The following is a 6,000-nucleotide window of genomic DNA, read 5'->3' as shown; positions in this document are numbered from 1 at the left end:
AACTCAGGGAAAGACTTTACTTTGGTTTTTGAGTTTATTATAAAGGATACAACTCAGGAACAGCCCGACGGAAGAGACGCATAGGGCAAGATACAGAGGAAGGGGCACAGAGCTTCCAAGCCCTGTCCAGGTGCACTCTCTCCCAGCACCTCTATGTGTTCACCAACCTGGAATCTCATTGTTCAAGAGTTTTCATAGAGCTTAATCTCCAGGACCCCTCTCCCCTTCCTGGAGGTGGAGGGATGAGATTGAAAGATCCCATTCTCTAATCACTTGGTCTTTCTGGTGACCAGCTCCATCCTGAGACTATCTAGGGGCCCCACCCTGAGTCATTTAATTAGCATAAACTCAACTCTGATCTAAAGGGGCTCCTTATGATTAAGAGACACTCCTTTCATTCAGGAAATTCCCAGGGTTCTAGGAGCTCTGTGCAAGGAACCTGGGGCAAAGACCAAATATATTTCTTATTATATCACATCCTCCTACAGCTTCCTTGACCCTGCCTCCTCTTTAGGGCTGGCCCTCTCTTGATTTTTCTCAGCTCCTCAGGTCTAAATTGCATTTCTCCATTCATCACTCCCTAACCGCTGCTCAATCTTTATTATCCAGATGCCTCTCCTCTCCCCTACACTCTACTAAAATGACTCCAGAAAATTTGCCTGCACATTGCCAAAACCAAAGGATGCTTTTTAAATCTTTGCCTTCCTGAACTTCAGCTAGATACCTGCTTGCTATTGAATGTCTATCCCTCTGGCTTCTGTGCTGTTATTTCCTCCTCTGTTGTTTTTTTTTACCATTCCTTATTCATCTTCTCACTGCTCCTGTGCCTGCAACTAACGCCTTGGTATTTCTCATGGCTTGTCTATGAATCATGCCGCCCACCATCAACCTTGTCATTTTATATGCTCTCCTTGGGGGGATTTAATCCACTCTCAGGGTTTTAGTAACCATTTAACTCCCATATATGCATCTGTAGATCTCAAACCCTGCCCACCAATTTGAGCATCTGATTCATGTGTTTGACTGTTTCTACAGATCTCTAAAGCTCAACAGATCCCAAATGTAATTTACCGTTCCTCTACTCTTTCCAGTTCAACACTGAAAACGTTAAAATACTGCCCAAGTCAGGAAAGTGCACCTCTCACATATAATCAATCAACAAGTTCTTTAATCTGCAGAGTCCTCACACCTGTCCCCGACGCTGCCCTTTGCAGTGAGGTGCTTCAGGCCTTATCATCGACTGCCTGATTTACTGCCACAGCTTCCTAACTTGGATCCCTGCAGGAGCTCAATCTTGCTTCCTTAAATTCATCTTCCATACTGATGCCAGAATAAGCTATCAAAAATGTAATTCTACAGTCAATAAAGATGGCAAAAGATCTCATAACATGTAAAAACATTCATGATATATTGCTTAGTGAAAAAAAGCAGGCTCCAAAACAGTATATCCATTATGACCCCATTTTTGCTTTTTTTTTCTTTTGAGGAAGATTAGCCCTGAGCTAACTACTGCCAGTCCTCCTCTTTTTTTGTTGAGGAAGCCTGGCCCTGAGCTAACATCGTGCCCATCTTCCTCTACTTTATATGTGAGACCCCTACCACAGCATGGCGTGCCAAGCAGTGCCATGTCCACACCCGGGATCCGAACCAGAGAACCCTGGGCTGCTGAGAAGCAGAACGTGCAAACTTAACCACTGCACCCCCGGGCCGGCCCCCATTTTTGGTTTTTAAAAATGTTTATATATGTTCCAAGAAATGAAATGAAGAACATACATCTAAATATTAACAGGGGTTATCTTTCAGTGGTAGGTCATGGGTGATTTTCTTTTTTTTTTATTGATTTAGTTTTCCAAGCTTTCTGCAATAAGCACATATTATTCTGGAATTAGCAGCCAGATAAATCTCACAAATCTAACAGTGTCAATTTCTTCCTTAAAATTCTGAATTGGCTCTCTGCTGGCAGGATGAAGCCCACGAATTTTTTCACAGCAGACAAGGCTGTCCACGACCTGGCCACCACATTCCTCTCCAGCCTCATCTCCTCTCTAACCATATAAAGCACTGGTTCTCAAACATTAGGGTGCATCAGAATCACTGGGCCCCACCCTCTCAGTTTATGGTTCTGTAAGTGTGGGGTAGGGCTCAGGAATTTCTAACAACCGATGCAGATGCTGTTGGTCTGGGGATACATTTTTTAAAATTATTATTGTGGCAAAATATACATAACACAAAATTTACCATATTAACTATACATATATATTTTTTTGTGAGGAAGATTGGCCCTGAGCTAACATCTGTGTTAATCTTCCTCTATTTTATGTGGGGTGCCACCACAGCATGGCTTGATGAGTGGTGCTAGGTCCATGCTGTGCCTGGGATCCGAACCTGCAAACCCTGGGCTGCTGAAGCAGAGCACACAAACTTAACCACGATGCCACTGGACTGGGCCCAACCATGTTAACTATTTTTAAATATACAATTCAGTGTCATTAAGTATATTTTCAGTGTTGTGCCACCATCACCATTATCCACTTTCAGAACTTTCTCATCATTCCAAACAGAAACTCTGTACCTATTAAACAAAAACTCTCCCTTTCGCCCTCCACCCCTCCCCTGGCAAACCTCTATTCTACTTTCTGTTTACGAATTTGTCTACTCTAGGTACCTATATGAGTGGAATTGTACAATTCCATTGTTTGTATATACTACATCTTATTTATCCGTTCGTCTATAGATGTACATTTGGGTTGTTTCCACCTTCTAGCTACTGTGAATAATCCTGCTATGAACATTGGGGTACAAGATCTGTTTGAGATCCTGCTTTCTATTCTTTGGGATATATAGCTAGAAGTGGATCATGTAGTAATTCTATGTTTAACTTTCCAAGGACCCACCATACTGTTTTCCACAGTGACTGCATCATTTTACATTCCCACCAGAAATGCATGAGGGTTTCAATTTCTCCATGTTCTTACCAACACTTGCTCTTTTCTGCTTTTTAAAATAATAGCCATCTTAATGGGTGTGAAGTGGTTCTCATTATAATTTTTATTTGCACCTCCCTAATGAACTGGGGCACATTGTGAGAATGATGTGCTAGAGTAATACTGATGATCTGTAGTTCCCTGGACAGTATTATTTACAACTTCATGCTTTCACTCTGCTAGTCACTCTGCCTTGAATCATCCTTGGTTTCCTCTATAACTCTGGTTCATCCTTTAAGTCACAACTCAAATGTCATCTGTGAAAGCCTTCTCAGAACCTCTCGGTTAGGCTAGTTGACCTCAAAGAACCCCTGAGAGGCTCAGGCCCCAGGAGCACCAGGTGCTATGCAAGGTGGGCAAGGCAGAGTGGGGAGAGTAAAGCACTGGACTAAAAGCAACTGATTTGGTTGAAAGTCTGTACAGGGAGCTGATGAGCCCCAAGACCACATCCCCCATGGCAAACGGCCAAGTGGCAGCTACAGAGGTCCCACCACTTGGATTTCCCTATAAGACTGAGTTTGCCATTCAGCTGCCAAGAGTGGAGTTACCTGACAGCCTCAGCCTACAGAGCCTGCAGTCTCCACCTCACTTCTTTCTGAGCAGCCTCCAGCCCATGACTGAGCATAATGGTACACCTGGCATTTCTGTCCAGTGTGGGACTTTGCAGCACTGACCACATGCTGGATAACAGCTATGCAGCAGACCTAGAATGCAAGTGATATATTCCACCAAATATATGACACCATCAGTTTTAAGAAGCATGATTATTTCATATACCACTAAGAAAAACACAACCTAAAAATTATCCTAAGACATAATAGATTTCCTAATTTCAGAAATGTTGAATAGTGAAGAAGCGTGGGTCTTGGTATCAATTAAACACAGTAGTTCAGATTGGAAGATGGAGGGCTCCAAGAGTTAAGTCCCTAAGAATGAAATGAAATTCAGGTGGACGCCGGCCCTGTAGCTGAGTGTTTAAGTTCCTGTACTCCACTTTGGTGGCCCAGAGTTTGCTGGTTTGGATCCTTGGCATGGACCTACACACCATTCACCAAGCCATGCTGTGGTGGCATCCCAAATAGAACTAGAATGACTTACAACTAGGATACACAACTATGTACTGGGGCTTTGGGGACAAAAAAGAAAAAGAGGAAGATCGGCAACAGACATTAGCTCAGGACTAATCTTCCTCAGCAAAAAAAAAAAAAAAATATATATATATATATGAGAATATCTTTAAAAAAATGAAATCCAGGGATTATCTGAAATATTTGAGCATTTAGGAAGGAACTTATTAACTACGACAGAACTGATGGAAAAATTAAAGATAGCACTTAGAAAAGAGAAAAGAAAAATGAAACAATTACTAACTCCAGGAAAAACCAAAGTTAAGAATTATAATAATAACACTATTCTTGACTCTATAATAAAAAATACATATTTAATTACAATATAAAATACTAACTCAATTTAATTAAAATTTAATGTGGTTTTACCGTTTTGGGAAGATTGGAAGAGAATGGGAAGTTGGGGGGATAGCAAGAGAGGTAAATTCTCATCTATTATTACAAGAAGTTGATAATAAGAGCAGTATAAACATGCCACTTAAAAACATAAAAAGAGATGCCAGAATGGGGGAATATGATGGTGGAAGAGAAGGCTATGCAGAAGAGGAAAATATCAAGGATGACTGCGATGACTACCAGGTTCCATTTATTAAAATAGGGACCACCAGGGCCTTAGGATCATATTGAGATTGAAGTGCTCCAAAGGCATCAATTTGCAAATATCAAGTAGGCAATTGGATACATGAGATTTCAAACTGGAGATCAGAAGCTCAGAAAAGAGATCTTCGCTAGAGATAAGAAATTGAAATTTGAAAAGACAAAAAAAGATGGTAATTGAAGCCATGGGAGTAGACGGCATTTCTCAAAAGGGTTTTAGAATTCCTGTGGTAGGGGTGGGATGGAAGCCAGATAGCAGCAAGTTGAGTACAAAGCAGGTGAGGAAAGGCAGACAGCTTTCAAAGGCCCCTTGGAGACTAAAAGCTTTCAACATAACTCAGCCAATTTCTTTATTTTTAAGGTTGCTCTTAACTTTAAGACTTTATTTTTTTAGAGCAGTTTTAAGTTTACCACAAAATTGAGAGAGAAGTACAGAGATTTACCATGCATTGCTTGTCCCCACATACACAGAGCCTCCCCCATTATCAACATCACTCACCAGAGTGGTACATTTTTTACCAAGGATGAACCCACACTGACATATCACAATCACCCAAAGTCTGTAATTTACCTTAGGGTTCACTCTTGGTGGTGCACATTCTATGGGTTTGGACAAAGGTAGAATGGCATACATCTAGCATTACATTATCATACAGGGTATTCACGCTGCCCTAAAAATCTTCTGTGCTCTGCCTATTCATCTTTATCCTCCCCACCCGGCAACCACTAATCTTTTTAGTGTCTCCAGTTTTCCCTTTTCCAGAATGTCACATAGTTGGAATCATACAGTATGCACCCTTTTCAGATTGGCTTCTTCCACTTAGTAACACACACTTCAGGTTCCATGTCTTTTCATGGCTTGACAGCTCATTTCTTTTTAGGGCTGAATATTTCACTGTCTGGATGTACCAGTTTATTTATCCATTCACCTACTGAAGGACATCTTGGTCACTTCAAAGTTTTGGCAATTACAAATAAAACTACTATAAACATCCTTGTGCAGGTTGTCGTGTGGACATGTTTCAACTCTTTTGGGTAAATACCAAAGAGTGTGATTGCTGGATCATATGGTAAGAGTATGTTTAGTTCTGTAAGAAGCTGCCAAACTGTCCTCAAAGTGGCTGAACCATTTTGCATTCCCATCAGCAATGCATGAAAGTTCCTATTGTTCCACATCCTTGTCAGCATTTGTTGTTGTCAGTGTTCCAGGATTTGGCCATTCTAATGGGTGAGTAGTGGTATCTTGTTTTTTTAATTTGCATTTCTCTGATGACATATAATGTAGAGCATTA

This window comes from Equus quagga, chromosome 6 (assembly GCF_021613505.1).
Source record: "Equus quagga isolate Etosha38 chromosome 6, UCLA_HA_Equagga_1.0, whole genome shotgun sequence".
Lineage (NCBI taxonomy): Eukaryota > Metazoa > Chordata > Mammalia > Perissodactyla > Equidae > Equus > Equus quagga.
Note: the sequence above shows the minus strand (reverse complement) of the source record.